Raw genomic sequence first — 12349 nt, 5'->3', positions numbered from 1 at the left:
GTCCTCTTTCTCAATCAACGCTCCATTAACTGCATCAAGAAATTTGTCCATTCTTGTCTGTTTAACTGTTACCAACATGATTCTGAACACTAGTAAAGAAAACTGACAAGAGTCTGGTCAGATTTTACTGACTTCATCTGGCAAAGCTCTGAACAGAAGCATAGGTAGTGGGATTGTCAGCAGACGTAGCCCGGGTCTACACTACGAGTTTAAGTCAGATTTAGCAGTGTTAGATTGGTTTAGCCCTGCACCCATCCACACTACAAAGCCATTTCCCCCCGACTTTAAGGGCTCTTAAAACCGGTTTCTGTACTCCTCGCTGACGAGTGGATTAGCGCTGAAATCGACCTTGCTAGGTCCAATTTGGGATAGTGTGGATGCAATTCAACGGTATAGGCCTCCAGGAGCTGTCCCAGAGTGCTCCATTGTGACTGCTCTGGACAGCACTCTCAACTCAGATGCACTGGCCAGGTAGACAGGAAAAGCCCCGCGAACTTTTGAATTTCATTTCCTGTTTGGACAGCGTGGCGAGCTGATCAGCGCAGGTGACCATGCAGAGCTCTTCAGCACAGGTGACCATGCAGTCCCAGAATCACAAAAGAGCTCCAGCATGGACTGAACAGGAAGTACTGGATCTGATCGCTATATGGGAAGATGAATCCATGCTATCAGAACTCCGTTCAAAAAGACGAAATGCCAAAATATTTGAAAAAAAAAAAAAAAAATCTCCAAGGGCATGAAGGACAGAGGCTATAACAGGGACCCGCAGCAGTGCCGTGTGAAACTTAAGGAGCTCAGGCAAGCCTACCAAAGAACCAGAGAGGCAAACGGCTGCTCTGGGTCAGAGCCCCAGACATACCGCTTTTATGATAAGCTGCATGCCATTCTAGGGGGTGCCTCTACAACTACCCCAGCCCTGTGCGTGGACTCCATCAATAGACTCTCACGCAACAGAGATGCGGATTTTGGGGACGAGGAAGAGGAGGAGGAGGATGAAGCACAGCAAGCAAGCAGAGAAACAGTTTTCCCCGACAGCCAGGAACTGTTCTTCACCCTGGATCTAGTACCCTCCCAACCCACCGAAGGCGGGCTCCTGGACCTAGAAGACGGAGAAGGGACTTCTGGTGAGTGTACCTTTGTAAATAAAATACACGGTTTAAAAGCAAGCGTGTTTAATGATTAATTTGCCTTGAAGACTTGGGATGCATTCGCGGCCAGTACAGCTACTGGAAAAGTCTGTTAACGTGTATGGGGATGGAGCGGAAATCCTCCACGGACATCTCAATGAAGCTCTCCTGGATATACTCCCAAAGCCTTTGCAAAAGGTTTCTGGGGAGGGCAGCCTTATTCCGTCCTCCATTGTAGGACACGGACGCCATGCTGGCGTGCCGTGGTAGTCTGGAATCATTGCATAACAAAGCGTGGCAGTGTATGGTCCCGGTGTCTGCTGGCATTCAAGCAACATCCGTTCTTTATCTCTTTGTGTTATCCTCAGGAGAGTGATATCATTCATGGTCACCTGGTTGAAATAGGGGAATTTTATTAAGGGGACATTCAGAAGTGACCGTTCCTGCTGGGCTGTTTGCCTGTGGCTGAACAGAAATCATCCCTGCTGTTAGCCACGTGGTGGGGGGAGGGGCAAAGTGATCATCCCAGAGAATTGGGTGTGTGGGGGGGAAGACGGTGAGTTGGGTTTATGCTGCATGTTAACCTGAAAACCGCAGCCCCTCCTTTTAAATGGCCAACGCAATAGGTGCTTGGTATGTGAAAGGAGAGTGCTGCTGTTTGAAACCATTCCCACACGTTAGGAAGGTTAAAGAAGCCAAAAGACTGTGGCTGCAAGCTGAATTCTGTTGCCCGCCGGCCCTGGGTGTGTCATCTCTCACACCATACCTCGGTATAAGAGGCAAAATGCGACCTTGTAAAGAAAGCACACATGCTATGTAATGTTAACAGCTTGGTTCACTGTGAAAGAGTCTACCCCTTGTTCTCTAAAATGTGTCTTTTTAAAAACTAATCTCCCTTTTTTCCCCTCCCGCAGCGGCAAATGTTTCATCATTCCACGTATCATCTCCGTCCCAGAGGCTGTCAAAGATTAGAAGTTAAAAACAAAAACAAAACAAAAAAAAACGCGCTCACGATGAAATGCTCTCTAAGCTCATGCAGGCCTCTTATGCTGAAAGAACACAGCACCATGCACGGACGGAGACAATGTCAGAGTCCAGGAAAGCACAAAATGAACGCGAGGACAGGAGGGACGAGCAAAAGGAGAAGTGGCATCAGCGTGATGAGAGGAAGCAGGATGCAATGCTGAGGCTACTGGAAGATCAAACTGATATACTCCAGCGTATGGTTGAGATGCAGGAAAGGCCGCAGGAGCACAGACCACCGCTGCAGCCCCTGCGTAACCAACCACCCTCCTCCCCCAAGTTCCATAGCCTCCTCACCCAGACACCCAAGAATGCAGTGGGGAGGCCTCCAGGCCCCCAACCACTCCACCCCGGAGGACTGCCCAAGCAACAGAAAGCTGGCATTCAGTAAGTTTTGAAGTGCAGTGTGGCTTTGTCCTTCTGTCCTCCCCTACTCCCCCACCCCTCCCGGGCTACCTTGGCAGTTATCCCCCTATTTGTGTAATGAATTAATAAAGAATGCATGAATTTGAAACAACAATGACTTTATTGCCTCTGCAAGCAGTGATCAAAGTGGGGAGGGGAGGGCGGTTGGCTTACAGAGAAGTAGAGTGAACCAAGGGGCTGGGGTTTTCATCAAGTAGAAACAAACAGAACTGTCACACTATAGCCTGGCCAGTTATGAAACTGGTTTTCAAAGCTTGTATGATGCGCACCGTGCCCTGCTGTGCTCTTCTAACTGTCCTGGTGTCTGGCTGCGCGTAATCAGCGGCCAGGTGATTTGCCTCAACCTCCCGCCTGCCATAAACGTCCCCCCCTTACTCACAGATATTGTGGAGCACACAGCAAGCAGTAATAATGATGGGAATATTGGTTTCGCTGAGGTCTAACCGAGTCAATAAACTGCGCCAGCGCAGTTTTAAACATCCAAATGCACATTCTACCACCATTCTGCACTTGCTCAGCCTATGGTTGAGCAGCTCCTGACTACTGTCCAGGGTGCTTGTGTATGGCTTCATGAGCCATGGCATTAAGGGGTAGGCTGCATCTCCAAGGATAACTATAGGCATTTCAACATCCTCAACGGTTATTTTCTGGTCTGGAAAGTAAGTCCCTTGCTGCAGCCGTTCCTACAGACCAAAGTTCCTGAAGATGCGAGCGTCATGTACTTTTCCCGGCCATCCCACGCTGATGTTGGTGAAACGTCCTTAGTGATTCACCAGTGCTTGCAGCACCACTGAAAAGTACCCCTTTCGGTTTATGTACTCACTGCCTTGGTGGTCTGGTCCCAAGACAGGGATATGTGTTCCGTCTATCGCCCCACCATAGTTAGGGAATCCCATTGCAGCAAAGTCATCCACTATGACTTGCACATTTCCCAGAGTCACTACCCTTGATAGCAGCAGCTCAGTGATCACTTTGGCTACTTGGATCACAGCAGCCCCCACGGTAGATTTGCCCACTCCAAATTGATTCCCGACTGACTGGTAGCTGTCTGGCTTTGCAAGCTTCCAGAGGGCTATCGCCACTCGCTTGTGAACTGTGACAGCTGCTCTCATCTTGATATTCTGGCGCTTCAGGGCAGGGGAAAGCAAGTCACAAAGTTCCATGAAAGTGCCCTTACGCATGCCATTGGGAATCGTCCCAGACCTGCAACACTGTGCGGTCCCACCAGCCTCTGCTTGTTTCCCAGGCCCAGAATCAGCATTCCAGGGCATAAGCCTGCCCCATTGCCACCAGGATGGCCAAACTGCCGGGGCCCATACTTTGAGAGAAGTCTGTGTCTATGTCCTCATCACTGTCCTCACTGCGCTGCCGTCGCCTACTTTTGCAGGTTCTGGTTCTGCATATACTGCTGGATAATGCGCATGATGTTTAGAACAGTTACAACTGCCGTGGTGATCTGAGCGGGCTCCATGCTTGCCATGGTATCGTGTGAGCAGGAGAGTAGAGTGGCAGCAGAAGCGGCGGGTGGAGGATGATGCTGACAGCAATATGGCACCCGCACAGAAAAAGGTGCGCAATGATTGTTGGCCGTTGCTTTCACGGAGGGAGGGAGTGGGGAGGAAGGGGTAGGGTGGCAGCAGACCATGCAGTACAACTGCTAGCTCTCATCGTCTCCTGGGTGGTCACGGTGCTGCCGGCTGGAAGAGTGGCCTGAGGCAGAATGGCCCCCTCAAGGATTGAACTCACAACCCTGGGTTTAGTAGGCCAATGCTCGAACCACTGAGCTATCCCTCTGCCAATATTCCAGGCAGGACTGAATCTCCATTAGACAAAACTTAAAGAAGAGAATGACCTGAGTCACTCCCATTTATGTCCAGATGCCCCTGACAGACCTCGCTGAGGTCTTCCAGGAGTACGTGTGTCTGCCCAGGCGCCCCGACCGACCTCAACGTGGTCGGCCAAGAGCTCCCAGGAGATGAGGAGGATGGCTAGCAGTCATAATGCACCATCTGGGGGGGGGAGGGATAGCTCAGTGGTTTGAGCATTGGCCTTCTAAACCCAGGGTTGTCAGTTGAGTTCTTGGGAGGGCCATTTAGGGATCTGGGGCAAAAATTGGGGATTGATCCTGCTTTGAGCAGGGGGTTGGACTAGATGACCTCCTGAGGTGCCTTCCAACCCTGATATTCTATGATCTGCTGCCACAAGGCAATGAGCTGCTGCTGTGTAGCAATGCAGTCCCGCGTCTGCCAGCACCCAGGAGACATACGGCGGCGGTGAGCTGAGCGGGCTCCATGGTTGCTGTGGTATGGCATCTGCATAGGTAATCCAGAAAAAAAGGCGCAAAACAACTGTCTGCCAGGCCCTCCCTGAAAGCAATGGCAATGTACCCAGAACCACCCCTGCAATGTTTTTTGCCCATCAGGCATTGGGATCTCAACCCAGAATTCCAATGGGTGGCAGAGACTGTGGGAACTGTGGGATAGCTACCCACAGTGTAACACTCTGGAAGTCGATGCTAGCCTCGGTACTGTGGACGCACTGCACCGACTTAATCACTTTCTAAAAATCGACTTCTATAAGTTCGACCTAATTTTGTAGTGTAGACATACCCTTAGGGAAACAACACTATATCTGAGACATGTTTGGAAGGTCATTTTTCACAACTATAGAAAATACTTTATTTTGCAAAAAGAAAAGGAGTACCTGTGGCACCTTAGAGACTAACACTGTAAGGAGCGTGATCACTTAAGATGAGCTATTACCAGCAGGAGAGCGGGGGGGGGGGGGGGGGTTCTTAGAGACTAACAAATTTGAGCATAAGCTTTTGCGAGCTACAGATACGTTAGTCACTAGAGCATGTATTGTCTCTCTGGACCGGTTTTTGATCGGGATTCATTTCAGCCAATTCCTTAATTATGTTATTTATTCCACTCAGACAGGGAGGTGACAAACATACCTATGTCTCTTAGTCTGTCCTTAAAGCAAACTTAATCCTTTCCCCACCAATGAGAATCAATGCAAAGTATGAGGGGAAACTGAAGTGCACGGAGGATTCAAAAATATTACAGAAAATTCCCACTGTGTCACATCTGAACATAACCATTATTAATAATGAAATCAAAATGTGTATTTTAACAAGATTAGAGACATTTACCTACTCAAGATCCTGAGCTGAAGACATTCTAGTTCTTCTGAGTGATATCAGAAGTGCTATAAACAGTAGTATCTGTGATATCATTCAATTCAAGCAGAGAAAAAGTCTACAGCACATATTTGTCAGGACCTAGGAGAGGTAATCTTGTTAAAATACCTATTTACACTTTTTAAAATAGTCGCATGTGCTTTTCTTACACTAGAATCTCAAGAGTTTTCAACTTTCAGTAAAGCCTTTCCCGTTTATCTGAAGATAAACATTATTCAAAGAAATCACAACTACATAATCAAAATTAAACTAATATTGCTCATGGCAACTTCAACATTTGAGTAATTTGATAACAGAATATTTAGTTGGCAAAAGTAACGTGCGAATACAGATGCAAAAATGAGTACACAATTATATCACAATTGTTGCTTTGTGTTCATAAACATGTCTTCCATTAGTCAAGGTTTCAATGCATTGCATCCACATGTCCTTTAAAAAGTTGCAACTAGTATAGGACCTCAATTTTAGCATCATCTGAAATTAACCTTCAGTATTGTTCTGTGGATCAACAATGGTTCTTGCTCAAAAGGATAGTTTATTTGCATTCATCTGGTTGACTAACCTTGGGCTAAAAAGCTGAAATGAAGTAATCAAAACTGAAAAGCATGCAAAAAAGTGAAATGATATGTTGCATACCTTTGGTTGTCCAATATGAATTTGTGATACTTTTATGGACCATCCCATACCTTCCTCACAGCATTTTCTATCTGCTCTAATAGTACTGTGGAACACAAAATACATTTCATAGGCCCTGATTTAAAAAAACAAAAACAAAAAACAAAACAAAACATATAGATCACTGATATTCAAACTAAGGCTCGGGAGTGCAAGCAGCTCTTTAATTTGTCTCCTGAACCTTTTTGCAGCACATGATATTAAAGCACTGTGAGATTTCATTATTAACCAATCAGGATGCACTTTTACTGTGTTATTAACCAATTGCTGTTGATAAAATAATACTTGGTCAGTCATTTAGTTGTGAGAAAAATATCTCTATATATTAAAAATAGTAAATAAAACAATGAATTCACACTACAGAGGCTCTTTTGGGTAATGCTGATTGATAATTTGGCTCCTGAACCACTGAGGTCGGAGTATCACTGATATAGACCAGAGCAGAACAAGTGACAATATATAATAATGAATAAGTGTTTTGTAAATGCTCCAAGTTACAAAAGCTTAAGTTTAAGTAACCTCTCCCAATGATCTCCTCAGAACTACAGGGAACATTTATATAGGTAACAGTTAACCCATTCAGCTTGCATCCAGGATACACTGTCAACTGAAGAGGAGTGGGTAGAGACTGTTGGAATATGCAGTCCAATAACCAAGCTTTGGACATTCTGGGATGCATGCTATGAAATGCAACACTCACTTTCAGAAAATATTATTATGAACAATGATGGAAGAGACTCCGATCACCTGACCAAGATGGTGATAGTGCTGTGAAATGCTCAGGGACATTAGAGAAGCTATAAAAATAAAAACAACCTCAGTAATAATGGGGGATTTCAATTATCCCCATATTGACTGGGTACACGTCACCTCAGGAGGGGATGCAGAGATAAAGTTTCTTGACACCTTAAATGACATCTTTCTTGGAGCAGTTAGTCCTGGAACCCACAAGATGAGAGGCAATTCTTGATTTAGTCCTAAGTAGAGCACAGGATCTGGCCCAAGAGGTGAATACAGCTGAACCACTTGGTAATAGTGAGCATACCATAATAAAATTTAACATCCCTATGGGGATGGGGGGGGGCACCACAGTAGCATTTAATTTCAGAAAGGGAAACTACACAAAAATGAGGAAGTGAGATAAATAGAAATTAAAAAGTACAGTGCCAAAAGTGAAATCCCTGTAAGCAGCATGGAAACTTTCTAATAGAGGCTCAATTTAAAAGTATACCCCAAATTAAAAAACAGAGGATCAAAAAAGTGCCACCATGGCTAAAAAAAAAAAAGTAAAAAAGAAGTAGTGAGAGGCAAAAAGGCATCCTTTAAAAAGTAGAAGTTAAACCCTATTGAGGAAAACAGAAAGGAGCATAAACTGTGGCAAGTGAAGTATAAAATATAACTGGGAAGGTCTAAAGAATTTGAAGAACAGCTAACCAAATTTCAGAGTAGCAGCCGTGTTAGTCTGTATTCGCAAAAAGAAAAGGAGTACTTGTGGCACCTTAGAGACTAACAAATTTATTAGAGCATAAGCTTTCGTGAGCTACAGCTCACTTCATCGGATGCATTACGATGAAGTGAGCTGTAGCTCACGAAAGCTTATGCTCTAATAAATTTGTTAGTCTCTAAGGTGCCACAAGTACTCCTTTTCCTTTTTCCCCCTCTATCTGGCACTGATGAGGCCACACGTGGAATACTGCGTCTAGTTTTGGGCCCCCCACTACAAAAAGGAAGTGAAGAAATTGGAGAGTCCAGCAAAGGGCAACGAAAATGATTAGGGGGCTGGGTCACATGACTTATGAAAGGCTGAGGGAGCTGGGTTATTTAGTCTGCAGAAGAGAAGAGTGAGGGGGGATTTGATAGCAGCCTTCAACTAGCTGAAGGGGGGTTCCAAAGAGGATGGAGCTCGGTTGTTCTCAGTGGTGGCAGATGACAGAACAAGAAGCAGTGGTCTCAAGTTGCAGTGTGGGAGGTCTAGGCTGGATATTAGGAACAACTATTTCACTAGGCCCTGGTCCACACTGGGGGGGGAAATCAATCCAAGTTACGCAACTTCAGCTACGTGAATAACGTAGCTGAAGTCAACGTACTTTGATTAACTTATCGTGGTGTCTTCACTGTGGTGAGCCGACTGCAGTTGCTCCCCCGTTGACTCCGCCTGTGCCTCTCATGATGCTGGAGTACGGGAGTTGACGGGAGCACGCTCGGGGGTCAATTTATCGCATCTAGACTAGATGTGATAAATTGATCCCCGCTGGATCGATCGCTGCCCGCCGATTCGGCAGCTAGTGAAGACATACCCTAGGAGGGTGGTGAAGCACTGGAATGGGTTACCTAGGGAGGTGGTGGAATCTCCATCCTTAGAGGTTTTTAAGGCCCAGCTTGACAAAGCCCTGACTGGGATGATTTAGTTGGGGTTGGTCCTGCTTTGAGTAGGGAGTTGGATTAGATGACCTCCTGAGGTCTCTTCCAACTCTAATCTTCTATGATTCTATGATCTTGGAGTCGTTGTGGGTAGTTTTCTGAAAACATCCACCCAATACGCATCAGCAGTCAAGAAAGCTAACAGTGTTGGAAATCGTTAGGAAAGGGATAGAATAAGAAGACAGAAAATATCCTATTGCCTCTACATAAATCCATGGCACACCCATATCTTGAATACTGCGTGCAGATCTGGTCACCCCATCTCAAAAAGATATATTGGAATTGGAAAAGGTTCAGAAAAGGGCAACAAAAATTATTAGGGGTATGGAACAGCTTCCATATAAGTACAGATTAATAAGACTGGGACTTTTCAGCTTGGAAAAGAAACAACTAACAGGAATATGATAGAGGTCTATAAAATCATGACCGGTGTGGACAAAGTAAATAAGGAAGTGTTATTTACTCCTTCTCATAACACAAAAACTAGGTGTCACCAAATGAAATTAATGGGCAGCAGGTTTAAAACAAACAAAAGGAAGTATTTCTTCACACAACACTCAGTCAACCTGTGGAACTCTTTGCCAGAGGATGTTGTGAAGGCCAAGACTATAACAGGGTTCAAAAAAGAATTAGATAAATTCATGGAGAACAGGTACATGAATGGCTATTAGCCAGGATGTGCAGGGATGCAAACCACGCTCTGAAGTGTCCCTAGCCTCTGTTTGCCACAAGCTGGGAATGAGCAACAGGGGATGGATCACTTGATGATTACCTGATCTGTTCATTTCCTCTGAAGCACCTGGCATTGGCCACCGTTGGAAGACAGGATACTGGGCTAGACAGACCATTGGTCTGACCCAGTATGGCCATTCTTATGTTTTTAAGTGCAGAAGACAATCTGCCTGATCTGCTGGGCCCCTTCTCATTCTATGATACAAGAGAATATATAAGAACCTGAAGCATCCCTACACTACCGTTAGAATAGCACTGAAAAGCGCCTAGAACAGTGGTTCTCAAACTTTTGTATTGGTGACCCCTTTCACACAGCAAGCCTCTCAGTGTGACCCCCTTTATAAATTAAAAACACTTTTTTTTTTTTTTTACATTGAACGTTATTATAAATGCTGGAGGCAAAGCAGGGTTTGGGAGTGGAGGTTGACAGCTTGCGACCCCCCATGTAATAACCTTGCAACCCCCGAGGGGTCACAACCCCCAGTTTGAGAACCCCTGGCCTAGAAAGTCCATAGGTCTTTCTGCGGGACTCTCAGCTATTTCACTTTTGTACACACCGACAGAAGCAATGTATCGTGAGCCTCAAAGCTTCACATCATATTAAATATGAATTATTATAGTTGGCTTAAGTCTCTTCAAGCTGGTGAGAGAAGCTTGTACCAGCGAGCAAGGACATGGTCTCCTGTCATTTGATTCTCCCTTTGTTAAAGGAAACAGACTTTGGATTTTTTTGTAATAAACAGGGCTGCATCCAAGTTACCCGGCTCCATCATCAATTTCTACTCCTATCTGTAATAACCTGCAAGACCCCAAATCTTTGACTAACTGCTTGGGTCAAAAGAAGTAATAGAATGCTCAAAAAATGATGAGAAGAAAGGAAAAATAAGGTAGGAAGGTTGTGCAAAAACTTCCCTGATGTGACGCCAGTGCGCTTGGCGCTGCACAAAAGAATGCAGCTCTGGTTCCATAGATTTTAATCTAAATCAGACAAATAACACAGCTCTGACTCAATACATAGTCTCAAAGTGGCACAGATTAAAAATCCAAAAGTAGAATAAATCAATAGAAGGCTTCAAAGGATACATTTTAAGGAAGAATCAGAAAACAAAGGAAAGTAGCTTGGCACATAAAGAGAGAGGAAGAATTTTCTGAGTAAATGGAAGCTTAAGAGAGAGGGAATATAAGGAAAGTAAAGTTACTGTGCTGGGACTTGAAGATAAGTTTGAACTTGATGCAGATTGTGAGGAAAGGATAGTGAACAGGAAAGTGACAGTCATAGCAATGAGAGAAAAGTGTAATTTTCACAGCAGCATTTTATACAGATGGGAGGTGAACAAGGTGAAGTCTGATGAGGAGACTGTAGCAGATGATGCAAGGGATAATCTACACATAGACAAGGGCTCGAACAGTAGGTGTAAAAGGATTTTAGAGCTGTTCTAAAGGAGCTTAGCTTTAAGGATACAGTTCTAAAAATTCTGGGTACTGTTCATTTTTTTAACAGGATAAATTACTTTTATTTGATCTTTTAAGTGCACCTATATTTTATGTTCACTCTTCAATAGTTGCGCAGATTTGTTGGTAACTATTCAACTGATTCATTTACAGAAGAGAGGTTTTAAGAGTAGTGTATGAACATGTTGCCATTACAAAAAGAAAAGGAGTACTTGTGGCACCTTAGAGACTAACAAATTTATTTGAGCATAAGCTTTCGTGAGCTACAGCTCACTTCATCAGATGCATTCGGTGGAAAATACAGTGGGGAGATTTATATACACACACAAAGAACATGAAACAATGGGTTTTATCATACACACTGTAAGGAGAGTGATCACTTAAGATGAGCTATTACCAGCAGGAAGGGGGGGGGGGAGAAGAGGAAAACCTTTTATGGTGATAATCAAGGTGGGCCATTTCCAGCAGTTAACAAGAACGTCTGAGGAACAATGGGGGGTGGAGTGGGGAGAAATAACATGGGGAAATAGTTTTACTTTGTGTAATGACACATCCATTCCCAGTCTCTATTCAAGCCTAAGTTAATTGTATCCAGCTTGCAAATTAATTCCAATTCAGCAGTCTCTCGTTGGAGTCTGTTTCTGAAGTTTTTTTTAATTGAAGGATAGCCACTCTCAGGTCTGTAATCGAGTGACCGGAGAGATTGAACTGTTCTCCGACTGGTTTTTGAATGTTATAATTCTTGACGTCTGATTTGTGTCCATTCATTCTTTTATGTAGAGACTGTCCAGTTTGACCAATGTACATGGCAGAGGGGCATTGCTGGCACATGATGGCATATATCACATTGGTAGATGCGCAGGTGAACGAGCCTCTGATAGTGTGGCTGATGTGATTAGGCCCTATGATGGTGTCCCCTGAATAGATATGTGGAAGAGTTTGTTGCAAGGATAGGTTCCTGGGTTAGTGGTTCTGTTGTGTTGTTGCTGGTGAGTATTTGCTTCAGGTTGGGGGGCTGTCTGTAAGCAAGGACTGGCCTGTCTCCCAAGATATGTGAGAGTGATGGGTCGTCCTTCAGGATAGGTTGTAGATCCTTGATGATGTGTTGGAGAGGTTTTAGTTGGGGGCTGAAGGTGATGGCTAGTGGCGTTCTGTTATTTTCTTTGTTGGGCCTGTCCTGTAGTAGGTGACTTCTGGGTACTCTTCTGGCTCTGTCAATCTGTTTCTTCACTTCAGCAGGTGGATATTGTAGTTGTAGGAATGCATGATAGAGATCTTGTAGGTGTTTGTC

The 12349-nt window shown here is 44.6% G+C and overlaps 1 protein-coding gene across 15 annotated transcripts in view; it reads right to left on the bottom strand.

Annotated features, from left to right (window-relative positions):
- Nucleotides 1-12349, bottom strand: part of RNF168 (ring finger protein 168) — a 30480-nt gene that overhangs the window by 14942 nt on the left and 3189 nt on the right. For 4 of the 15 annotated variants that reach the window (XM_043492712.1, XM_043492720.1, XM_043492718.1 and 1 more), the window contains exons 2-3: nt 6415-6499; nt 5731-5859 (exon numbers count right to left, since the gene is read on the bottom strand). The exons of 3 other annotated variants lie outside the window; for them this stretch is intronic. The gene's annotated coding sequence lies outside the window, so the exon portion shown is untranslated. Of the gene's footprint in view, nt 1-5730; nt 5860-6414; nt 6530-12349 lie in introns of all 15 variants that reach the window. 8 more of the 15 variants (XM_043492714.1, XM_043492723.1, XM_043492716.1 and 5 more) reach the window with 4 other exon arrangements.

Source organism: Dermochelys coriacea, chromosome 9 (assembly GCF_009764565.3).
Source record: "Dermochelys coriacea isolate rDerCor1 chromosome 9, rDerCor1.pri.v4, whole genome shotgun sequence".
Taxonomy (NCBI): Eukaryota; Metazoa; Chordata; order Testudines; family Dermochelyidae; genus Dermochelys; species Dermochelys coriacea.
The sequence above is the reverse complement of the archived record's forward strand: the minus strand, read 5'-3'. Positions and strand labels throughout refer to the sequence as shown.